At 47.0% G+C, this 26,180-nt stretch overlaps 1 long non-coding RNA gene and 1 pseudogene across 1 annotated transcript in view; one reads left to right on the top strand and one right to left on the bottom strand.

Annotated features, from left to right (window-relative positions):
• LOC106147430 overlaps window positions 1-3,062 on the bottom strand; it is a 4,969-nt gene extending 1,907 nt beyond the window's left edge. Inside the window, exon 1 of the long non-coding RNA XR_001232334.1 lies at window positions 2,975-3,062. This is a non-coding gene — a long non-coding RNA (uncharacterized LOC106147430). The remainder of the gene's footprint in view (window positions 1-2,974) is intronic.
• A 6,422-nt stretch (window positions 3,063-9,484) lies between these two features.
• LOC102017715 lies at window positions 9,485-13,943 on the top strand (annotated as a pseudogene).
• The last annotated feature ends 12,237 nt before the right edge of the window (window positions 13,944-26,180 follow it).

The following is a 26,180-nucleotide window of genomic DNA, read 5'->3' as shown; positions in this document are numbered from 1 at the left end:
TCACATTCTCAGTGATTACTAAGGAGGAAGTCCCCGCATCTGTCAAAGCCTGACTCACTCATGTTCTGTGCCTGAAGGTCCCCACGACTCACCACAGGGCCTGTTCCACTTTCTCCTTTGAGCATAAGCCTGCTTTGGAGTTAGCAGAACAACTTTAAGCAAGGAAGAAAAGAGAAAGTCTTTATTTTATTTTGTATAGTTATTCTCTTGGCATCGGTGGCCTGGGGGGGGGGGGGGGGTGGTCAGGAGGTCCAGCCAGGTGTTTTGCAGGACACCCCTCTGCTGGAAATTGCTGGTGTAGCCCTTGTTTATAGACTGAGGCTCTGCCTTTGGGGAGGCTGTTCACTTTGTTCTCTCAAAAATAGCAATCCAAGTGTGTATATGGGACCCACAGTAAATAAAAGAGTAAATGAGGAGTAGTGGTTGGGAATATTAGCCAGGTCTCTGCGGGAGCCACGCTGTGGTGCGCACGGAAAAGCTTTGGGTGGTTGGCCCTCAGATTCCCCATGCAACTGGGTTTAATCACCAGTATACACTCTACAAAAACAAATCTGGCTTGCATTTTTGCTAGCTGCAGTCACGACTTTTACATTTCAGATGTCGCACCAACTCTTATCTCCTGCATAAAATACTTCAGAAAAAAATCTTATTCATTGTTTATAGCGACTCAGCTGCTTCTCTCAACAGAACTGAAATAAGATTCTTTGATGTTTTGCTTATGCATAAAAACAATTGCACATCTTTATTTCTTAAAGTATTTAGGATTATGGAGTTGTTTTCCATTCCTTGCACATTACCACACGGCTGTGAGTGTGTGTGTGTGTGTGTGTGTGTGTGTGTGTGTGTGTGTGTGATTTTCAGGTTAAAAATTGGGCTAATTTTCTTTAAACATGAATTTCTAACATTGCTGGGAATATTGATGTTTTCTAGAACCTCAGTGACCCCAAGGTCCCGAAGAACACCCAGTGTTGAGGCTTTACCATCCCTTTATCTTTCATCTGCCTCTTGATCAGTTTACTTTATCCACCAGCATGGCTAAATACAGAGCACAGAATCCACAGTCGGAAACTTAAATAAAATTGAATCCATTTACTTTTCCAATTGTTCCAAAACTGAAACCCCTAAAAGAGTTCTAAAGTCACAAATGCAAAATATTTTCAGCATGGAAAGCTAACAACTTCCCATGATTAGACATCATCGTTAAATATAAATAAACACTGTAGCTAATCAGATTTCCTGTGGAAGCGACACACACATATGACGAAAAGAAACACTCTGCCTCTCTGTACCTCAGCTCTGCGAGTCCCCATTCATTCTGCTTACCGATGATAAATGGAATGTAGCTCCAGGGCCAACCACGCAAAGCTTTTCCGTGCGCACCACAGTGCGGCTCCCGCAGGGACCTGGCCAATATTCCCAACCACTGCTCCTCATTTACTCTTTTATTTACGATGGGTGCCATATACACGCTTGGATTGCTATCTTTGAGAGAACAAAGTGCACAGCCTCCCCCAAGGCAGAGCCTCAGTCTATAAACGAGGGCTACACCAGCAATTTCCAGCAGAGGGGTGTCCTGCAAAACACCTGGCTGGACCTCCTGACCACCCTCCCCCAAGGCCAGTGATGCAAAGAGAATAATTATTCACGATCTCACCAGGGATTGTTGCCACCAGGAGCAGCGTGAGAGGACACAAAGGTTAAATGTGACGTGCTGTCCTGCAGCACGGGAGCAATAGGACATTAGGTGAAAACAAGGAGACAAACTATGGACTAATGAGTGATGTGCAGGAATTGGTTTATTCATGGTAACAAATGCACCATACTAATGTCTGACGTTGCTCATGGAGGGGATGGGGCACTGGGGGTATGGCGACTCTGCGCTGTCTTCTGCACACTCAAAACCATCCTGAAATTAAAGTTTATTTCATTGTATTGTATTTTAGAGACAGGGTCTTGCTATACAGTGCAGGCTGGCCTTGAACTCACTGTGTAGCCCAGGCTGGCCACGTGCACGTAGCGATCCTTCTGCCTCGGCCTCTTGAGTGTTGGAGTTACAGGCGTGAACCACCATGCCTGGCTCTCCATTTTAATTTAATTTAAATTTATTTTAAACATCTACACAAAAGCACAAAAGGTATACAAATTTATGAGCTGCCCTGTGAGGTCTCATTACAGGTACATATTGCCCAGGGTTTAAATCAGGTAAAAGGTCTGTCTCCTCGAGCATTTCTCACATCTTTATGGTGAAAACATTCCAGGCCCTTTCTCTCAGCTCTTTGGAGTACACAGCACTACCTCCGGCCACCTCGAGTTGCCAGGCCGTGGCAGCGCCCGGGGCTGCTTGCTGGACCCACCCGTGACCCCTCCCCTCCCTCCCTGCACCCTCAGCCTCGGTCACCACTGCCCACTCTCAACTTCCGTGAGAACAACTTTGTAATATTCTACATTCGAGGGTATGTGTAAAAGTAATAACTTCCACCTGTAACACAGGGCTCTTCATCTGATGTGTGCTTTCCTCAGCAGCAGCTTTACGGAGATTTACATGATACCCAAATCACATTGCAAACATCTGCACTTTGGCCTAGGCACCAGGGTGTGTGAGCATCACTACCGCCGACTTTAGGAACATTCTCGGCAGCCTGGGAGGCAGCCCCGCCTCCTGCATCATCACCCACTTGCCCCATGTCCTCCAGGCCTCGAACCACTGATCTATTTTCTCTCCCTCTTTCCAAACTGTGTGTAGAAGTAGACTGCATATGTACATGTGAAAGAGACATGCATGTAAGACAGACTTTTACATATACACATACACTAGCAGGTCCATAGGGGAATAAAGTAGATAGCTGGTTTATACACAACACACGCACACACACACACAAACCCCACGTATATACTCCAAAGCAGCCCAGTGACAGAAGCAATGGAATCTATTTCTCTTCTCTTCCCATCTCCAGGGCTATGACGAGGCACTTACCAAATTTCTGTTTCTGAAGGAAACTTTCAAACTTCCATTGCTCATGGTTGCAACAGCGGTGAGAAGCTCATGCTCTCCCATGATGCTGTTGGCTTCCGAGTTTGCATTCCCGGCTGGCTCAGAGTTTGCCACGGGCCCTTCAGTGTGGAGAGCGAGGGGGGGATGCTCCCACCTAAGGCGCCCCATGGGAGGAGCGTCGTCGCGCTGTCTGATCCTTGGGGGAGAAGGAGCGTGTGATCCGTGTGATCTGGAGGAACCGCAAGCCCCTTCTCTGAGAAGCACTGGGCCAGGGCTAATGAATCAGCAGGCACAGGCCCAAGGGCTGGAACTGTGGGTTCTGAGGATTGCAGGGAGTCCCTGACGCCACGAGAGGGCCCGTCACGGGATGGGGCTGGCTGGGGGTGGCAGGGGGACCTGAGAACCACAGGGAGAGACACGCAGATGCCCTTGCCTGCTCTGGAGGACACCCTATCATTTGAGGAATCCCTGGGATGCCCATTCTCCCCCACAGGACACATGTCCACCTTTTGTCTGAGTTCTCAGTAGCTGGTCCACCTCAGCGGCTGGGGGAAAGCGGCGTGATACTGGCCAGAGGCTGCTGTGAAAACCACACAGCGCATTTGTCTGGGTCTGCTTCCGCCTGGGCATTTCCTGACTCCTAGAGCCCCAGAGCGGCTCCCCGTCTTTGGCTGGCTGGGGAGCCATGGTCCTCTCTCTGCGTCTCTCTCTGGGATGGTTACGGGACCACAGACAGAATCAGCAGAGTTTCAGGACAACCAGAGGAATAAGGGCCAGCGCTTGTCTTGGTCTATTTCTGGTGCTGTAATAAGATCAGAGACTGGGTAATTTATAATGGGAAAACAATAGAAAATCATTGCTCACAGCTTTGGAGCGGGACAGTCAGTGAGGCAGCTGGTGATGACTGGTGTAGCCTCTTCCTTACAGTTTGTGCCATCTAGGTGTCCTCATGTGGCAGAAGAGATGGAAGAGGCACAAAGGTGCTAAGTCAACCCAGCCATGGTGGCACACCCCTGAAATCCCAGCCCTCTAGGAGGCTGAGGCAGGAGGATCTCAAGTTCGAGCCCAGCCTGGACTACTTAGTGAGTTAGTGAAATCCTGTTTCAAATTTTTAATAAAAATAAAAATTGAAAGGACTGGGATTCCTGCTCAGGAACCCTCCCATATCCTTCACCACACACGGGGGACCTCAGTACAGCAGCGGCGTGCGCAGAGAGCTGAGGATTGCAGGAAGTCCCTGCGTCGGAGGCTGCCCCAGACTCTTCCTAACTCTTGGTGTAACACTGCTCCCAGCGCAGCGGCTCGCCTATCTTTTTCAGTGGGTGCTTTTCGTGGCGGTCTCTCTTGCCTTCCCCAAGCCTGAAGCAGCTTCTATGAGAATATCCAGGGTCCAAGTCAGTCCTGTCTCCCGTGGGCGGAAGTCACCTGTGTTTGGCTTGAATGCAGCGAATGGGTTTACCTCAGGTGTTACAAAATTCCTCCAATAATGCTGTAAAACGTCCTTCCCTCTCTCCCTCAGCTGAAATGCTGCATTTTAACAGACTCCTAGCCAATATCCAGAGAGCCAAAACAATGCACCAAGAGGCAGCCCCCGGGAAGTAGCAGGGGCCGCGATTCACAGTGTCGCCACCAGGTGGCATTCACGATGCTCCTGTCTGTGGTTTCGGGGACTCCGACTGGGCACCTGTGGAGCCGCGAAGGGACAGGAGCCACTAGTGCGGAGTCTGCTCGTCCCCCTTTCCAGCGCCCGTCACGAAATCCTGGAGTTGCTAGGGATCCGCTCACTGGCCAGCGAGAAGCGAGGTCAGGTCTGTTCCCAGCCCCTGGTGCCGTTTCGTCCGATAAATGAGTGAACGCAGCTCTTCTCCCCTCGCTCGCTCTCTGCGCCTCTTCCTCCTCTGGGGCTCCGGCTTCAGCTCGGCCGCCGTGGACGTGGCGCACAGCGGGAAGGGCGCTCCGGGCAGTGGCTCACCCGCGTGGCCAGGTAGAGCCCCCTCCCCCACCATCCTGGGTAGGGCAAGGTGCTGCCAAGGTGCGGGAGGCAGAGAGGCGGCCGGGAGAGGGGAGAGCTGGGGTTGTCTTCCCAGTTTCCAGAGGGAGAGGAAGAGGGCACAGAGGCTCTCCGGAGACCGCCGGCGCGGACAGGCAGTGGCTCCGCCTAGGCGCTCCTCCTACGCACGCGCACCCTGAGCGCCCCCCTCTCACCTGCCCGTCGGGGCTCCCTCTTGGTCCCGCAGCCCCTGACTCCTGGGAAGAGCGAACTGGACACCAGACGGTCGCAGAAAAGGGGAGTTGGGACGCTGAGCCTCTCACCCCGGGCCCGTCCAGACCGAGCACCCACATGTCCAGCTCAAAGGGAGCAAGTCCTTGAAGAGTGGGGAACCCGTGCGCTGCGCCCTGCGCGGTCTCCAGCCCTTGGGTGGCTGCGGCAAAGCCACACCCGCGTACGGCTCCCAGGTCAGAACAAGAGCAAACCTGGCAAGGACGGCCCCGTGGCCACCAGCACCCCGAGACCAAGCGGCGTGGGTGGGGCCTGAGGATGATTCCACCTGGGAAGCGCAGCTGCGCCCAGAGTACCGTTGGCCCCGGGGGGATGGTGCAGGAGGGGTCGCTTCCTTTCAAGTTGAAAGAGAAAGTGCACACTGTCATTTCTTATGTGACGGGCCTTCCTTGCACGTGATGGGGCGGAGTGTGCAGACCCCCCGGGACCGGAATGCTGTGGAATGAAGTGTGTCTCCTCCAAAACTCGCATGTTGAAGCCTTAATGTCTAATCTGAAACAGCTGCTCATAGGTGCGTGAGGGTAAATAAGGTCAGAAAGGTGGGGTCGTGATCTGATGAGATCCAATTATGCAACGCCAGCTTGGCTCCAAATGAAAATCTCTCCCTGGCCCTGGCCCTGTCCCTGTCCCATCTCCCTCTCTCTCTCCACACACTCACTGAGGAGAGGCCATCTGAGGACACAGAAGAAGGCAGCCGTCTGCAAGCCAGAACAGAGCCCTGACCAGGAAATGAATCAGCTGCACCTGGGCTGGCTTTGTTCTCCTGCGCTGTGAGAAGATAAACGTCTGATATTTCAGATGCCCGGTTCATGGTATTCCTACTGCAGCAGCCCAGCGCAAGTACAACGCTGAAACAGGCCCTAGCAAGAGGGTGAGAAGACAGCTCTTCACAGACTCAGGATCTCTCTCTGTCTTTGTCTCTCCGTTTCTCTCTCTGTCTCTCTCTGCCTGTGCCCCCCTCTTTCTCTCTCCCTCGCTCCACCCCCCCCCCGTCTTCCCCCACCACATCAGCTCTGACCCGGAACCCACATCCAGTACCAGCCACGTCCTGTGGTGCAGCTGTGGGGACCGCCTCCCTGTCTCCTGGACTCGGGCTCCCTCGCCTCTGAGAGCTTGGTTCTCCTCACTCCCCCGTGCTCCTCCTCAGCCCGGAGTGTTTTGTTACACAGAAAATAATAGGTTTTACATCATATCACAGTGATGTATGTGCACCTATGTTCATAGCAGCACAATTTGTAATTCCTAAAATGTGGAAGCAACCCAAATGTCCATCCACCGAGGATTGGATAAGAAAATTGTGGTACTTTTATATAATGGAATATTACTCAGCTGTAAAGAAAGATAAGCTCGAGGCCTTTATATTTAAATGGTCACAACTAGAGACCATGCTCATAAGTGAAATAAATCAAACATACATGTGCAAACACCGCATTGTTTCTCTAGTGTAAAGACTGAAAGAGTTAATTTAAACTAGGAGATATGATAGACATTGTAAATTGATAGGAAAGCACTCAAAGGTAAAGGGTAACTGGGATATGGGAAAAGAGAAGGGAAAGAAGGAGAAAGTTTGTATGTATGTATATGCAGGGTAGTTAACATGGCTGTTCTACTGTTTTGTATTTCTTTGCTGAAAGAAACTGTCAATGAGTCCTTGGTTGATCAGCTTTGTATGTCTATATCTGTTTTCATGAGAAACCACTTTGAAGGTATCAATATGTAATACAACAAGCATTGTTAATTCCCTACCACTTTGTTTGTAACTCTGTACTGTCTGTACTGTTCCTTTGCTATTTTGTAAAATGTCGACTGTCTGTTAATATTTTCCTCCTTTTATTTTTAAAATAAAGAAAGAAAATAATAGGTTTCATTATTATTCAGGCATGACGAGGCCAACAGACCAGGAGACAGTGACCATTAAGAAGAGGATTTGTTATACATACTTCCCAATGGGAGGGGCCCAGGAGACCACCCAGGCCTGAGGTGAGGGGCAGCAAGGGAAGGGACAGGCAGGAGGCATTATGGTGGCTTCTCAGGAAAGGTGCCAGCATATTTAGCTGATCTAAATAGTTTCCATGTGTTCTGGGGTGCAGGGACTGTGCCCCACTGTCTGTACCGCCTTGGGACGATCAGGGTAGTGGTGTATGGCTTCCCAGGGTGTGACAGCCAGATAGATGAGCTCTGGGTGGCTTGGTTGGCACTGAATAGCAAACTCCCCGGCACCACTTGCTCTCTGCAGCTGTTGGCCAGCTCTATTGGCCGGGTCTCTCCTCAGTCAGCAAGACCCAGATTCCACAGCATCAGCAGTGCAGAAAATAAGAAAGTACAGTCAGCACACAAGGCCGGGGACCTGAGGTCCAGCCTCCTCTGTCAGGTGACTGCCCTCTGCAGCTGGGGCCTCCACGGGGGCACCATGCGCCTCCACTTCCTGTGAGTGCTGGTGGGGTGGCCGAGGCACCAGGCGTCTGTTCATTTATCTGCACCTTTATGACTCACTTCCACGCCAGTCCTGCCTCCGACATCAAACCTGTTGGCATCATCTCAGTCATCCTGTGCCTGATTCCAGCTCCGAAAATACTATAAGAAGCTGTTTCCCTCGAGACTTTCTGAGTGGTAAAGACAGCTTCTCTGTAAATGTAAGATACCCAGCACACCCAGGCTGCCACACCTCCCTGGGGCTGGCCCTTTCCTGGGTATCCATAGAGACATTTGCACGCTGAGGATAGAGTGAGACAGTGACACCTCATCTCCCTCGTGGAGACAGAACGATGCACCAGCAGATTCTGTGTCTGGTGAGCCCTCTGTTCTGCCTTCACTGAGGGCACCTCCTCACTCGGCCCTCCTGAGGGAAGGGACAGGAGAGCTCTCTTGGCACTGATCTTTTATAAGGCTATTGATCCCACTCATGGGGCTCCATTGCATGGCCTGATCACCTCCCAAAGGCCCCAGCTCTTCAGAGCATCACCTTGGGGTTAGGAACTCAGCGTAAGAAGTTTGGGAGTAGCAAACACGCAGGCCATGGCAGTTCTGTGCACAGGTGTGGTCAGACTAGGGGACAGAGTGACCGTGTCAGGGCAGGGGCGGGGAGGTGAGGAATGGGGGAGGACCTGGGGCCAGCTAGGAACATCCCCACCTGTCAGGGAGCAGGAGGAGGCCAGAAGAGCCCTCCTTCCCTCTCTTCCACTTGGACATTTTGCTTCCTTAATGACCTGTGCCTGGGCAGAGCATCTTGCCCAAAGCTAGAATAGTCCCTCTGTCCTGGGAGAGCACAGACCATCTCCATCCTGCTCGCTGTGCCCAAAGGGGAAGGTTCAGACACAACCACCGGCCCTTCTTTTTCCTCACTGCTTTATGGAGTGCTCACTGGCAGCGTGTCTGATTGTCCCAGAGTGTGGACAGCACCTCAAGGGTGTGAGCAGAATTTAGAGCATTTGCTACCAACCCCAGCGCAGAACAGGTGCTCGCTCTGCAGAGTGAGGGGATGCATGCATGCATGCAGGAATGAATGAAAGCATGAGGGCCTACAAGGGTTGGCCCAAGACCCTCCGTCATTTTTTGTGCTCCGAATATCACACACAACCGCCAATATTCCACACCTGGAGACACTGGCTGGCTCGAGGGTCAGCTGCAGCGCTTCTGACCTGGGCACTGTGGACATGTGGAGCTGGAGGACTCTGTCTTGGGGGGTTGTCCTGTGCACTGCGGGGTTCTCAGTGGCACCTGGCCTCTGCCCCCATCAGGGTACAACCAGCTAAATGTCTGGAGTCACTGAGAAGTGTCTGAGAGATGAAATTGCACCCAATTGAGAAACAGAGTTCACGGTACTGCTGTGACTTCCTCATGCTGATGAGTGTAGGCCACTTTTTGGTGCAATCAAAGACCACTTGCAGCCGCTTAGCCGGGGAAGAAGCAGAGTAAGAATCTGGTGCCACCATCTCTCGAGCCTCAGAGGACCTCAGAGGTCCCTGTCCCACCCTGTGAAGGCAGGATGGCCATCCTTGAGGCCCCCAAAGCCAGTTGGACGAGATACAAGTTTCTGTCCAGACCCAGATATGGAAGGAAGTGCCCAAGATGGCAGCAGGATGTGGTGTCTGCCCCTGCTTTGGTCCTGTCTGTGCAGTTCTCTGGGCTCACTGGTCATGGCAGTTTCAGTCCAGTGGCACAGAGGAACAACTCTGACCATGTGACTGTCTGAGTTCCTGTTCCTTGAGATACTGAGGTCTCTTGCCTTTCCTAGCTTCCCCGGGTCCCACAGTGCTTCCCACCCCTACTCCTCCCTTCTGCGCTCACCCACAGGAGCCCAGGATCCTCCACGTCCGACATGTTGCTGCCTCTGCTGCTGCCTCTGCTGTGGGCGGGTGAGTGGGCACAGGGAGAGGGTCTGGGGGCTTCTGTACAGAGCTGAATCTTGTTTCCCCCACAGGGTCTCTGGCTCAGTACCCAAGATACAGGCTGAGCATGCCAAAGTCGGTGTCAGTGCAGGAATGTCTGTGCATCCTCGTGCCTGCCAATTCTCCTACCACCACTTTTCCTTCACGCCACGCCCCGTCTCTGGCTCCTGCTTCCGGGAGGGGTCTGACCTTCTCCCTGACTCTCCAGTAGCCACAAACAACCCACAACAGCAAGTGCAGAGGGAGACTCGGGGCCGCTTCCCCCTCCTCTGGGACACACAGACCAGGAACTGCTCCCTGCTCATCAGGGACGCACAGCGGGGCGACAGTGGTTCATACTTCTTTCAGATGAGCTCAGCAAGTTTCAGGAGGAATTTCTATTGGAACCGGGTCACTGTGTATGTCACAGGTAAGACTCTAGCTCCACACTGACCACTAGGGAAGGTAACGGTGGCCACAGGGCAGAGCTGAGATGGGTTGGAGGGAGGAGTTGAGGGTCGAGTACTGAGAGCTCACCGAGGAGTGGGTCAGAGCTGGAGCTTCTCTCAGGGCTGCACCTTGGACCGTCTGTCCTGATCCCTTGTCCCTTCTTCTCTCCAGCCCTGAACCATACCCCCGACATCCTCATCCTAGGGGCCCTGGAGTCTGGCTCCCCCAGCAACCTGACCTGCTCTGTGCCCTGGGCCTGTGAGCGTGGGACCCCCCCCCCGTCTTCTCCTGGGTGGGGGCCTCTGTGTTCCACCTGGGCCCCACCATCACCAGCTCCCCACTGCTCACCCTCACCCCGCAGCCCCAGGACCACGGCACCAACCTCACCTGTCAGGTGATGTTTCCTGGGCTGGTGTGACCGTGGAGAGGACCGTCCAGCTCAACATCACCTGTGAGAACTGGGCCAGTAAGCCCAGGCCTGGGGGTGTGAGGGACGGCGGAACCAGGGCTAGGACTCATGATGGTTGCGTGCTAGATGGCTGGTTGAATTGGGGGCACAGGCCCTGTCTTTCTGTGGGTCCGTGATTTCTGGGGTGAAATTGGGGACTGCCATCTTATCTCACACTTCACCCCAACTGAAGAAGGTAAAACCCTCTCTTCCCATCCCAGATTCCTCAAGGAGCTCCACAAACAGTGTCTCCCTGGGAACCAGCTTGGGTAAGGACGAACTTCCTTTGTGCTGGAGGTGAGGGGCAGGGTCTCTTCAGCTTAGGGCAGGACCAGGTCACTCCTCACCTTGGACACAACCTGGAGACAGAACTCGCTTGTTAACGAACCTTGGCCCTTCCCACACACAGCTGCACCTTGACTGTCCCAGTCAGTCCTCACACCCTCAGCTCCTGCGCACATCCACCGACCTCCAGAAGACAGATGCACATGCATGTAGCACAAGCAGATTTCTAGCCCCCTCATCCATTTCCTGGATTCCCCTCCATCCTCCTCCTTTTATTCCCCCTGTAACTCTGACCTAAGTACTTGTGGAAGGAAATATAGCCACACACACACAAACACTCAGAACACACACAAACACACAGCAGTCTGTCCCCAGAAACTCAGTCCTGTCCTCACAAGTGACAAGGATGCACACAGGCTGTGCTCAGCCTCAGTCAGTGCCCCTGGGGACCAGAGAGGTCACAGATGTCGGGAGCACAGAGGATCCTTTCTCAGTGCCTGTGGGGCCAATGCACAGACAGAGCTGATTCCACAGCTGTTCACGGCCAAGGAACACAGTCATGCAGGAGTTTCACGCTGCCAACAAGATAGTTTTGTATCTGCTTCCACACACTCATCTGTGGGTTGGTGGGCAATTCCTAAAAGCAGCATGGCTGGCTTCCTCATTCTGGATTTCCCTGAAGGGTGGATAAGTTGCTTTTCCAACAGTGAGGGCTGAGGGTGTGTTTTCACCCACCGCATGCACACCAAAACCTTTTTGTTTTATTTGATTGTGTTTTGGGTGCTGAGGATGGACCCTGGGACCTCGCCTTACTGTTCCCACCGAAGCTCGTCCCTCACCCTCACAGAGAACCCTTTTGATCTATGCCAGGGTTTGGTAAAACTCGCTACCTCCCTCCACTTTGAAATAGAATATCCATATGTTTTCATTGAGATAAAATTCACTAACATTAAATTCAACTCTAACTGCTTTAAAGTATACAAAAACCTGACCTTTTGTCATATTTACAAAGGTATGTGACTATCACACTATGAAATTCTAGAACTTTGCAAAACCCCCACCGAAAAAGGCCCCTGCATACAAAAAGCAATTACAGCACCTTCTCCTCCTCCGAGGAGCACGACTCGCTCTGTCTCTGTGGAGCTGCCCGCTCTGGACACAGCACGGAAGTAGAATCATCTAAACTGTGGCCTGATGTGTCTGGCTGCTTCACGTAACAGTGTTTTTCAGGATCATCTGTGTAGCGTGGGTCAGTAATTCCTTCCTTTCTAAGACTCAGTAGCAGCCCCACTGTTTGCAGAGACCTCGTTTTGCTCATCCACTTATCAGGTGATGGACGATAGGGTTGTTTCTACTCTTTGACTGCTATCAATAATGCTTCTAGGAACACTGGTGTAAACGTTTTGTGTGAGCAGATGGTTTCATTTCCCCTGAGCACAAAACAAGCAGCAGAATTATGAGCAGGACTGTGGTACACAGTGTGATGTTTTGAGGAAATGCAGAATGTGTCCTGCTGTGCTGGCCGCACATTACAATTCCACCAGCAATGCTGGGAACGTAAGCTCCAGCATTCCATTCAAAAGCTCTCCGTGTCTTCCTGATATTATCGTTTTCCTTTTCACAAAACCTATAGCCTGCCAGTGGGCATGAAAGAACATCTCATTGCCATTTTGATTGGCACTAAGCTAAAAGTTAAGGATGATGGCAATATCTTCATGTAGTTATTGGCCATTTGTAGCTCTTCCTCAGAGGCATATTTTTCGAATCGTATGAGCATTTATTAATTGGGCCACACAGGTTCTCTGTAATTGGATCTGTAAGGGTCCTCTCAGGGGGCTGCGTATAAGACCTTTGTCACACGTCACACAGCTCACTGTGGGACATGTTCTGCATTTCTCAGACTTGCGAGGATCACCTCCAGTTCCATAGAGTTGCGCTTTCCACTTTCTTGATATCATCTATTAGTGAACAAAAGTTTACATTTTTTTATAAAAAGAAAATAATGTTTTCTCCATGCAATTGCAAAACAGTTGGAGTGGAGGTTACAGACGCCCAGCCTGATGTGGTCTCTTATCCAGAGATGAGGGGAGGTCTAGAGGGTCCATAGCCAAGAGCTTAGGTGACAGGAGGGACTGAGATTGTGCTTTGCTGAAGAATCCAGCCTCCCCACTTCCCTGCAGGGAAATCAGAGCCCCTGGCAGAGGTGGTGCTGGTCACCACTGTAGAGATGTCTGTCAAGATCCTGCTTCTCGGGCTCTGCCTCCTCTTCCTCAGGTGAGCACTGCCCAGGGATGGAGAGGAACTGTGGGGAGGGCAGCCTGCCACCACTGAACCCCAGGTTCCCACTGCTGGGACACTCAAAGGAGTCAGAAAATATGGGGGGCAGACAGTGGCTGAGAGGGTGATGACAACCCAACAGGAGATAGTCCTTATTGTCCAGCTCTGTCCCATTGTAGAGCCTGTCCCATCAACGTCTGGGAATTGGATCTCTCTGTCTGTCTGTCTGTCTGTCTCTTTCTCTCTCCCTCTCTTTCTCTTGTCCCTGCCCTCTCTTTTAGTCACCCCTCCAGTCTCTCAACAGGGCACAGGCAAGGTGACAGTTGTCCTCTCTACCCAGAATGCCCACACTGAAAAGCTCTGATCTCTTCACTCAGAGTCAGGTACCACAGGAAGAAGGTGGCAAGGCCAGAAGTGGACTCGGACACTGTCACGAGTTAGGCTCTCAAGTGAGTGACGTAGCGTCTCTGCACCCCACCTCCCTTTAGCCACCCCCATCGTGATGACCCCAGAACTCCCAGCATGCACAAGTGACCACCACGCTGAGCCCAATTTCACTGCCAGGGTCCAGTGATGCTCATGGCTGACCCCACATGTGAAGCACGATGAGGGCATGCTCACTGCAACCTCCCTTCATCCCCCTCATCCCACAAACCACGAACTGATCTTTCGTTCCTCCTGAATCTGACGCAGCCCGATTCCCTTTCTCCATCCTGACCATGCTCATTCCTGGGCCTCATCTTTTCCCTAGCTACTGAATGCACCTCGCTGCTGCTTCATGTCTGCCAACACCAGCCTCCGGGATGCGTTTGCAGACACAGTTATCGTCCACTTCCTGCAGAGCCTGAACAGCCACGTCTCCTCTCCATGGGCAGAGAGTTGGGAAAAGGCTACATCCAGACTGGAGGCCTTATGTGCGCTGTGCCCTGCTGGACTCTCCTTCAGAGCCTCCTCTTGCTGCTCCATGAAGCTGTCACCAATGCCACCGGCCAGGGCCCCCTGGACCCGAGCATGCATGTACCGTTCCTGCCCTGAGATGTCCTCCCCTCATTCCTCCCACCCAAGCACTGATCACACTCCAGGCTCAAGTTACAGTGTTGCTGAAGTGTGTGTGCATGTGTGTGATTTTTTGTGTGTGTTTTTGTGTGTGTCTGTGGGATTGTGTGTGTTTGTGTAGTTCTTCAGCATCCTCTAGGTTCAGTCTACAATGCATGCATTTGATTCTTGAATGATCGATGGAGGGATGCATTCACCCATTCTGTATAGACTACTTTGGTAACCAACACTGGGTCCCTTCCATGTACCAGTGTATTTGTGGGTGCCAGAGATGCCGCAGTACACAGCATCCTAGTCTCTGTCATCAAGAAGCCATTGTTCTAGAGATCAGGGGAGCCGGAATAAAAATAAATAATAAATTAAGACATATAGAATGGTGATCCGTGTCTGTAGAAAAAGCTTGCAGGGACAGAATCTGGTGACACTGGGGTCAGGCCCTGTGTCTCACACTGTGAGGGATGATGCTTCGGTACACTTGGAGGTGTTGAATGAGCAGGTTCTGTGTTTTTCTAAGAAGCAGTGTTGGGAAGAGGAGAGGGAGACATTTGTGGCATTGTTCAGAGGCCGATGCCAGTCTGGACTCAGAAAGAGGCCTGTGCTTTAGGGCCGAGAAAGGCAGAAGGACTGGGAGCCCTGAGGAAGAAGATACAGACAGTGGGGTCCCTGCAGGGTGACGCAGAACCCACAGCCTTTGAGGACACAGAGCTGTGACTGGGCTTTCACTTTCCTGGGATCCCCAAGGATGTCCTGGTGAGAACAAGCCACAGTATGTCTTGGCAGCAACTGAGAGAACATTGTATTGGTCAGCTTTTTTTCTTCACTATGACAGACTACCAGAGGTAAGGAATGTGTACAGCTGGAAAGTGTACTTTGGCCCTTAGCTTCAGTGGGTTCAGTCTGCTGTCATTTGGCCCTGTAGTTTGGGGCGTCTGGTGCCCCATTACATCATGGCAGTGGCCCTTCGTTGAGGAGGCCTGTTCACCTCTTGACAAGAACGAGTCAGAGTCACGATGCTCCCAATGACCTAACACCCACCTTCTAAAGGTTCCCCCCTTCCAAATATTCCCACCTTCTAAAGGTTCCCACCTTCTAAAGGTTCTACCATCTCCCAGTTGTGCCACACACTGGGGACCAGTTGTCCAAACCCATGGGCTCTGGGGGACATTGCAGACTCAAATTACAGCAAAGGGGAAGGAGCAGGTGGATCCTCCTCAAGGAGCAGACCGCCATAGGAGTCAGTGAGGTAGTGTGGGGGTAAAGAAGTGAGTCTGGGGCTGGGAATATAGCTCAGTGGCACAGCGTCTGCCTGGAAATTGCAAGGTCCTGAGTTTGATTCCTGCTACCAAAAAAAAAAAGAAAAAGAAGAAGTGAGTCTGATGGTGTGGAGGGCCAGGCTGACAGGACTTCCTTTGATTTTATCAGTGCATGTGGTGGTGTAAAATAATTACACTTGTCTTGAGGAATCAGTACAGACATGTCACAGATCAATCATATTTGATCCCCTCTCCCACGGTGTCCTTCTGCAGGTCCCTTTTTCCTTCTAAAAGGGGCAACTTCCCTGTTTCCTCTCATATTTCCTTTATTTGCTCTTTATTTATAAAATGGGTTGCTTGTATAAGACAAAGCATGTGATATTCAACTTTCTGTGTCTGATTTATTTCACTTAACAGTGCGGTCTCAGGGTGCACCCATTTTCATACAGATGACTGAAGTTTATCCTTCTTTATGGCTTAGCAATTCTCCACCGTGTATATATACCACATTTTCTGTATACATTCAACTATCCATGGGCATCTAGGCTGTTTCGATTGTTTAGTTATTGCGAATTGTGCTGCTGTATGGATGAGTTTGCATGGATCACTGTAATACGATGACTCTAACTCCTTCAGGAAGATACCCAGGAGAGATATTCTGGGAGAAAGGGAATTTCTATACTTAGGGTTTTTTTAGTAATCGCTACAGTGATTTTTATAGTGATTGCACTAGTTTATGTTCTCACCAACAATGCGGAAGAGTTCCTTTTCATCTGCATCCTTGCCAGCATTTGTTGGTTTTTGAGTCTTTGATGACAGCTATTCTTCCCGGAGTAGTATGAAATTTCATTGCTGGTTTGATTTCCCTTTCCTAATGGCCAAAGACGCTGAGCTTTTTCTCATGTATTTATAGGCCACTGTGTTTCTCCTTTTGAGACGTGTCTATGCCTTCCAACTGCCCACTTTTTGAGGGGGGCTTTTGCTTTTTGTGGGCTAAATTTTTAGTAGTTTACATATTCTAAGCATTACCCTTTATAAAAAGAGTAGCTGCAAAATTTCTTCCTATTCTGTATGCTTTCTCCTAACCCTGTTGATCATTTCTATTGCTTAGCAGAAGCTTTTCAATTGGACATAATCCCATTTATTAATTCTTGTAATTATTTCTTTTTTTTTTTTTTTGGTTTTTGTCCGTTACCAGGAACCGAACTCACGACCTTGAGCTTGCCAGGCAGGCGCTTTGCCTCTGAGCTAAATCCCCAGCCCCTTGTAATTATTTCTTATATGATTGGGATTCTATTCCAGAAATTCTTGCCTATGCCCATGTCTTCAAGTACTTTACCTCCCAACAGATTCAGTGTTTTTGTTTGAATGAACCATTCTGATTTGACTGGAGTACAGGGAGAGGAACATGGGCCTAGATTTACTCTTTATGTGAATGACTAGTTTTCCCAGCACCATTTGTTAAAGAGCCTATATTTTCTCAGCATTTATTTTGGCTCCTTTACCAAAGATCACATGGCAAAGGCCTGTGAAGCTGTTTCTGATTCTTCTATTTCATTGGTTCCATGTCTGTTTTGTGTAGCACTACCCTGTTTTTATTGCCATAGCCTGGTAGTATAACTTGAAATCCAAGATTGTGATGTCTCCCATTTTTCTCTTTTGCTCAAGAGTGCTTTAAATATTCTGGATCTCTTCTGGTTTCATAAAAAAATTTTTTTTTTCCTGGTTTTATGAAGAATGCTACTATCACTTTTGGTGATATGTCTATTTTGACAGTATCCTGGAGGAGGGGATGTCTTTCCATTTCTTAATGTCTTCTTCAATCTCTTTCTTTAGAGGATGATAATTTTCATTGAGAGGCCTGCACCTCCTTGGTTAGGTTGACTCCTAGAAATTTAATTCTTTTTGGAGCTACTGTGAATGGGATTATTTTCCTGATTTCTTTCTCCATAGGTTCGTTATTGGTATATCCAAACACAATAGAATTGGAAGTGCTTATTTTAGATCTTGACACTTTGCTTAATTTGCTTTTTAGCTCTAAGATTATTCTGTTTGAGGTTTTTGAGCCTTGTGTGAAAGGGATCATATAAATGATCATAAAAAGCTTGCAAAATTTGACTTCCTCCTTCCCTAGTCATATCCTTTTTATTTCTATCTCTTGCCTGACTGCTCTGGTTAAAGTTTTGAGTACTATATTAGTGGTGACAGTGTACACACTTGTCTTGTTCCTGGTTTTAGACTTTCCCTCTATTTAGTACGTTGTTGGCCTGGGTTTGTCCTAAATGGCTGTTATTAGTTTGAGGTAAGGTCCTTCTATACCTGTTTTCATCAGATTTATTTTTTCATGAATGGGAGTTGGATTTTATCAAAGGGTTTTTCTGCATTTGTTGAGATGACAATGTCTTTTGAATCCTAACTTCTATTCGCATGGCTGTCTTAGCTACTTTGCTTGTTGCTGATACAAAACATGGTACCTGATACCCATGGGTATCAAGAGAAAAGGTGTATTTTTGCTTACAGTTTTAAAGGTTTCAGTCTAGGGCCATGGCAGAGGTATGGAAGAGGAGGGTTACTCATAGCATGGAAGCAGAAAACAGAGAGTGATGAAGAGAGGAGAGAGAAAAGGAGGGAGGTCCTTCTAGGCCACACCCCAGTGGCTTCCCTCCTCCTGCCAGACTTCACCTCCCAACATCACATTTAGCCATAACCTCATTAGTGGGCTGATCCACTGATAAGCATCACATTCTCATGACAGAATCACCTTACAAAAGCCACATCTATGAGCACATGTGGATTTGGCTGGGGGGATCTAGACATAAACTATAACAATGGTGTATTACATTTATTGATTTATGTAGGTTGAACCATCCTTGAATTCCTGGGATAAAGACAACTTGGTCAGGTTGTATGATTTATAATTCATTGAGGATATCAACCTGTAGCTTTCTCTTTTGGTTCAGACCTTCTCCATTTGGTATCAGGGTAATGTGGGCTTCAAGAAATGAGTTTGACCACATTCCTTCCCTTCAACTTTATGAAACAGTTCCAGAATACTGGAGTTATTCTCTTAAGTTCTAGTAAGTCATTGTTAAATCCATCAGATTCTGGGATTTTCTTAGTTGGTAGAGTTATTATTTCTGCCTCAATTTCACTGCCCACTACTGATCTATTCAGGGTTTTTATATCTTCTACAGTTGATTTTGGTAAGTTGTATGTGTCTAAGGATTTATCCATTTCTTCCAGATTCCCCAACTTATGAGAATATGTTTTCAAATAGTTTTTAAAACTCCTCTTGAGTTCTGTGTTGTCCTTTGATTTCATATTTTTCATTTCTAATTACATTGATGTAGGCCTTTTCTTTCCTTTTCTGATAAGTCTATTGTTATGGCTTATGTCTAGATGTATCTCCAAAGTCTCATGCTGTCATAGGTGGGGCTCTTTTGAGGTGGATGGATCTAGAGTATGTGACACCAGGATCAAGGGTGTGTGATTGCTAAATCAGTCCACTGATTGGTTTGTCATAGTTCTGGGAGTAAATAATGGGAAGGCCCTTCCCAGGTGTGAGTGCTATCTGTCCTAAGGGCACATAACCTGGATAGAATTTAAAGCACAGAAAGAAGGTGTGGTGTGGTGGCTTGTCACATGCTGCTTGTTGCTTTTGTTGCCTCCTGCCTTCCTCCTGCCATGCCATGAACTGTTTTTCTCTCCTCTGTGATGCCCCTCTGCCATGCCACCCTTTGTTGGAATAGCTGATTGTGGACTAAATCTTCTACAAACTGTGACCTAAAAGAAATCTTTCCTCCTTTACCTTTAGGTGTTGGGTATTTTGTCTCAGTAATGAGAAAAGTAAGACATCTATCTAGAGTTTATTGATGTTATTTATCCTTACAAAGTAACAACTCTTCGATTCATTGATCTTCTGTGTTGTTTTTTAGTCACTATTTAATTGATTTGTGTTCTGATAATTATAATTTTTTTTTCCTTCTCCAAGTTTTGGATTTGGATTGCTCTTGTTTTTCTAGGACCTTGAGGTGCATCACTACATTATTAATTGGTGATATTCTATATCTCTAAAGCAGGCACTCACAGGTAGAAACTTTTCCTTTTGAACAATTTTCATGGTGTGGCACAGGTATTGGTATGTTGTATTACCATTGTCATTTGATCTAAAATTTTTTTAAAATTTCTCCCCTTATTTCTTCTGTTACCCACTGAATATTCAGGAAATTAATATTTAATCTCTATGTGTTTGTAAACTTTCTATGGTTTCTTTTGATATTGATTTCTAGTTTCATTCTGTTGTAATTTGGTAGAATGCAAGAGATTATTTCAATTATTTTTAATTATTTAAACATGCATGATAGCCTAAATATGGCCTATTTTAGAGAAAGTTCTATGGGTGGCTGGACAGAATGTGTTCTGCTGTTGTTGGATGAAACACTCTATAGATATTTGTAGCTCAGGTTTTTAAATGATGTTGTGCAACTCTGAAATAATTATTGAGTATTTGTGGTTGATCTGTTTGTGACACTGGGACATTAATCCCCACACTATGCCTGTATTGGTGTCTGTATGTCCTTTTATCTCAACATGTTTTTGTTTTATGAAATAAGATGCACCAGAATTTGGTGCATATTTATTTACAAAAGTTATTGCTTCCTGTTGAATTGTTTCTCTACCAATAAGTGACCTTCTTTGTCTCTTCTGATCCATTTTAGCTTAAAGTCCAGTTTTTCTGACATTAGAATACCACTCCTGCTTGCTCTGGGGCTTGATATATGGAGCATCATTTTTCATGATTTCACTTGCAATCTTTGAGTGTGTTTTGTAGATGTGATGTGTCTCTTGCAGGCATCATAAAATTGAGTTTTTTTCTTGATTCAATCTGCCAGTCTGTGTCTTTTGCTTGGGAAGTTACGACCATTTACACTGAGCATTATTATTGACAGGTATTTATGAATTCTTGTCCCTGGATTAGTTTTTAAGTGATGATTTTTTTCATTTCTTACTTAATTACTCTCCCAATTAAATGTATTCTTTCCTTTGGGCTTTGTGATGTTGGCTTCCCTGTCTCTCACTAGAATCCTTTGAGCATTTCTGCAATGCTGATTTGGTGGCCATGTGTTTCTTTAGATTCTCTGTGTCACAGAAGGTTTTTATGTCTCCATTAATTTGAAGTATCATTTTGCAGGATGTAGTAATTTGGGTTGGCAATTGCTTTCTTTAAGGGCTTGGAAAAGTTCACCCCAAGCTCTCCTGGCCTTTAGTTGAGAAATTTGCTGTTATTGTGATAGGTTTGCATTCACAAATTACTTGACTTTTTGTCTAATGGCTTTTAGTATTTTCTTTGTTCTGAATTTCTGGGATTCTGACTATGATGTGTTATGGAGAACTTCTTTTCCGGTTGTGTCTATTTAGGGATGCAGAAGGAGAACTAAGCAGTGTTTGTGCATACTGTACCCGCTCTAGCAATGTTCCAGTATCTTTTCTCCAGCCACAGCTCCCACTAGTCACAGCCACAGCAATCTCTCTGACTCTCACTGTCTCTCAGATTACTCAATCCCTAGTTCTGTGTCCTTAAGAGGGCTATGCCCTTTGTGCCTCTGTTCCTAAGGCTCACCAGTTCTAACAGAGTCACTGCCTTCTGAGTGTGATTCTCTGGCTTTTGCTTTCCTTAGTGTGCTGATCTGGAGAGACCTTCTCTTCAGAATACCTCACTTGCTGGTCTCCATTCTCTAAGTGGGAAAAGAGTTATGTCAAATGAGCACTGGGTGGGGGACTCTAGACTGGGCACCAGTCCATGACCAGGCAACCACTGCTGCATTTGGTTTCTTCCTTCGAGGGGATTTGCACTTTTTCCAAAAAGGTGTGTTCACTAGACCCAAGCTGTGAGCAGTGTCCGGATTGAGAATTGACTGCTTCCTGCTCCACTCATCCCTGTTACTGGACCTCATGGGCTTCTTCAGGTTGTCTCTTGTTGGATTTTCTTTGTGTCTGCTCTGAATACCTGCAGACCTTGGTTAGCCAATTCCAAGCATCTCCTGAGTGTTCCTGCCTCCATCCCACCATGATACTTCTCTCCCTAACAGCTTCTAAAGAATGTGGTCACTAAGGAAAAGAGGATACCACGGACAGTGCCAGAATGCTTCACTGAGCAACTGGAAGGAAGGCAATCTGCTTCAAAGAGGGTTTTAAGGAAGGATAGTAACTTTGAGAAGCCTTTTGACACCCACAGGGGGATCCAGGCAGAGAACGGGACACAGAAGTGGGGAGAGAAGAGGGTACAGGCTGGGGGTGAAGGAGTCCACAGAGGAGGCAAGAAGAGGTGATCACACATGCAGAAGAGGAAACACACTTATCATCTGTGACCTTTGCGTCAGCAGTTTCTCTTTGTTTATTAATTGTAATAATTTTCGTGTTGCCCTTAGATATTTATAGGAAATATTTCTGGCTTTTTGAGGTATAATTGACAAAAGTTTAGACATCTTTAGTATATAGTGCAATTTTTGTGGATATTCACCTCTGTAGTTTATAATTATCATGATTAATGTCATCTTATGAACAAACAGAAACTGTGTATGTAATATTTTGAAATATATGCACACCGTTCCATGCTAAACAAAGCTACCATTTGAATGACCACACATACTCACCAACATCTCTGCACTTGGAACTAACACATCTTGTGTTAATCAAAAGATTGTTTCAGATCCAGAAGTATTTGATTTTTGTTGCTTTGGGATGAGAGCTTTTGGAAATTTACACTATTAGCAATTCTGAAATATGCAGTACATCATACTAACTATAATCGCCACTATGTACATCTCCAGAACTGATTCCTTCCTTATACCCTGTGATCAGCCTCTCACTCTTGCTTCCACCTCCAACCCTCTGCCTCCACCCTTCTCTTGCTTTTGTGAGTTTGATTTTTCACATTTAACATAAAAGGACATAATGTGATATTTATTGTTCTATGCCTGACTTATTTCACATGGTATAACATCCTCTGATTTCATCCTTGTAGTTGAGTATGGAAGGGTTTCCTTCTTTTCTAAATATGCAATATTCCACTTTGTGTATGTGCAGTGTGTGTGTGTGTGTGTGTGTGCACATGCTGTGTCACTGTTTCTGATCCAGTCACCCATGCATGGTGACATTTAGCTCATTTTGCACTTTGCCTGTTGTTGGTAATGCTACAGTGGATATAGGAATGCTGGTTTGTCTCTTAGACACTGATTTCATTTTCCTGACCATGAATATATCCAGAAATGGAAGTGGTGGCTCATATGCTAGTTTTATTTTTAGTTTTGGAGCTGTCTCCTTACTGCTTTTCACAATTGCTGAACTGATTTACATTCTCACAAAGAGGTTGTTGTGGTTTGGGTCTGGTTGTCCCCAAATCCTCATGCAGTTAAGCGGGGCAGATTCTCAGAGGAGGTTGAGTCTAGAGTGTGTGATGCTGAGATTAAGGGTGTGTGATCCATTCACTAATTGGCTTGGCATTGCCCTAATCCCAGCAGCCTAGATACAGTATAAAAGGGGCAGAAAGACAGACACTGTTACTAGAGCCACCTGATTATGGACTGAAACCTCTACAAACTGTGAACCAAATGCACCTTTCCTTCCTTAACTTTGGGTGTCAGGTATTTTGTCTCAGTGACAAGAGAAAAGTAACTAAGACAGAGGTACAAGGGTTCATTTTTCTCCCTATTTTTGCCAACCTTGTTTTTCCCCTTTGATTCATAGCTGTGCTAACTGGGGTGAGGTGATATCTCATTTTGTTTTTCATTTGCATTTTCCTGATGGAAAGTAGTACCTCAGTTCACAAACTTGATTCCACGATTCTGATCACAAATTAAATTGGATGAAAACCAAATCAAATTCAGTGGTTAGGTTCAGCATTGACCTTATGGGGAACTTCGATTTGGTTCTTGTACAGTTTGGTTTGCAACCAGAACCATGGAGAGAATTGAGTTTACAAACCAAAATACCGCTGAATTTTGAGGTTGAGCATCTTTCATACCCATTGTCCACATATGGCTTCTTTTGAGAAGCATCTCAGAGGGAGCTGGGGATTTAGCTCAGCAGCACAGCGCCTGCCTGGCAAGTGCAAGGTCATGAGTTCGATTCCCGGTACCGGGGAAAAAAAGAAAAAGAGAGAGAAGCGTTCCCTCAGGTCATTTTCACTTGGGATATTTGTTGTCTCCTTATGAATTTTTATTATGTTCTTTGTAAAGTTTGGATATTAACTCCTCATCTAATATATGTTTTATAAACTTTTTATCCATTTCTATTATTTACCTTTGCATCTGATTCATTGCTTCCCTTCTTTTGTTTTATTTTATTTTGATGCAAACCCTTTTGTCTATTTTAATTTTTGTTGCCTGGCTTTTGTGGTCATTTCCGAAAAACTACCACTACCCAGGCCAGTGTCATGGAGCCGTTCCTGTGTGTGTCCTCCAGTGGCTTTTACAGCTTTGTCTTACATTGGATGCTTCGTTCACTTTGAGCAGGCTTGGGGATTTGGCGTAGTACATTGACAGCAGCAGTTTCAGGAGATGGATGGGAAAAGTTGTGGAGCCCTAACTGGAGGAAAACAGTGGAAGAGAGGTGGGGTGAGGAAATGTAAGCAACTCTTTGAAATAGGAGCACAGAAATAGATATGAAGGAAGAAGGGCATTTTTGTTTGCCTTTCATTTTCTTAACTGCCTGTTTGTAATTTCATAGAGCTGCTGAACGGATTCCTCCTCCCAAGAGTCTCTGGCAGACACTGAAATGAATTGCTCCACAGTTAATATCTGAGAGAAAGAAAGTTACTGTCTTCTATTTCTGAAGTCAGTTTCCCTGGGTCAGATCTAAGGGTCCTGTGGGCAGCCTCCCCCCGGACTCCACGTCACAGGTCCACCCCCGGCTTCCCTCAGCTTGTTGAGGCTGCTGTGTCCCCTGATTCCTGGCCCTGTCACCCCGGTCTCAGCATCCGTGGTCAGGTGGTCTCACCCCTTCCTGTGCGCCTGCTCTCCCTCTGCTTCGCTAGTACATGGACATTATGATTGGATCCAGGGGTCAACTTGATCATCCAGGATGAACCCTGCTGGTCAAGGAAATTTGCTTAGTTATGTATGCAAAGCTCTTCTCACTCAGAAGACAACATTGACAGTGGCCAGTGGCCAAGCCCTGGGTTTGTGGGTGCCCTATTCTACCTTCAGCTGCCTGCAATCTTCTGCACCCCCGTGTGTCCCAATCCTTGCTCCTTTTCATCATTTTTGCTCTTCTGCATCCTGGCAGATGAGTGAACACCTCGTGTGTCACACATATGTGGGGAACAGGGGCCTGATTCCCTGAGGAAGACTGTGAAGAGGGTGAAGACAACAGCTACCCACTGGGAGAAAATATCTGGAAGCAGGTGAATGGCCTGTATGGTACCACATCAAGGACTCTCAGAACAAAATAACTCTGAGCAAACAAATAGATAATAATGTGCATAATGTATGTAGTAATAACATGAGTAGAAATGCTTCACTCAACAGCAAAGAAATAAGCATCTGCATTTATAAATGGGTAAAGTACTTGGACAGACTCTTCTCCAAAGATATTAGGCACATGACAAAATGCTTAACACTACTAATTATTAGAGAAATGCAAAGCATCCTGCAGTACATTTTAAACAAATGCAGTAAGAAACAGTATGTGACACCACTTCACGCCCACTGCAACAATTACTATTTTTTAAAATGGGAAATATCAAACATCAAAGAGGATGCAGAAGTGGAACTCTTGGCATTGTTCCTCAGGATGTAAAACGATGAACTGCTGAAGAAAACAGGACGATAGTTTCTCAAAAATTTAAAAATAGAATGATGTGTAATCCAGCAAGTTCACTTCTCACCATGGACCCCAGAGAGCCAAGAAATGAGTGGGTTCATCTCCATCTCTTGTCATAGTAGCATTATTCAGTGTAGCCAAGGTGGCACACCCTCCGTGTCTATGCACAGATGCAAGGGTGAACAGAGTGTGATACATGAACACAATGCACTGTTATTGAACACGTACTCAACATGGGTGGACCTTGAATACTTTATCCTCACTGCAATAAGCCAGTCACAGAAGGACGGATGCTGTATGATCCCACTCATAGAAGGTACCTGGAGTAGGAAAACTCATAGGCAAGAGAAATAGAATGGTGATTCTCCTCTGGGGCCAGGAGAGATAGAAAGGAGCTTTTAGCTCTACAGGCTTCCCTCTGGGAGATTAAAGAAGCGTGGAGGTCATGGTGATGACGGCTGCACCATGGTGTGAGTGCAGCTAGTGCAGTTAAGTTACCTGTACATCTGAAAAGAGTGTGTGTACATTTTACTACAGCAACAACAAAATAACCAGGTACTTTTCCAAAGAAAATATAAATGACCACTACTGAGAGAAACACATGTTCAACCTCACTTGCCGTTGTGAAATTACAAGTTAAAGCCAGAAGGAGATACCAGAATACGTTTAATACAATGACCCAAAACCAAAAATTTTAAAATGCCCTTCCCCAAAGGAAGGAAGCAAAAAGAAAAAAGAAGAGAACAGAATGAAAAGAAAGCTTTATAAATATTGAGGGGATGAGGGTTTGAAGGGGGGGGAGGGGTTTGGGGGAAAAAGGATTGAGGTTTTTTTTTTTCCGGTTCCAATTTCCTTTTGTTGATTTTGGTTTTTTTTTCTGGTTAATTTTTCGCATTAAATTTATTTTCAAAATTAATTCATTTTCTCCCAAAATCCTAAAATGTGAGCC

This window comes from Chinchilla lanigera, unplaced genomic scaffold, assembly GCF_000276665.1.
Source record: "Chinchilla lanigera isolate Chin_1 unplaced genomic scaffold, ChiLan1.0 scaffold00157, whole genome shotgun sequence".
Taxonomy (NCBI): domain Eukaryota; kingdom Metazoa; phylum Chordata; class Mammalia; order Rodentia; family Chinchillidae; genus Chinchilla; species Chinchilla lanigera.
This window is presented reverse-complemented; position numbering and strand designations above follow the sequence as displayed.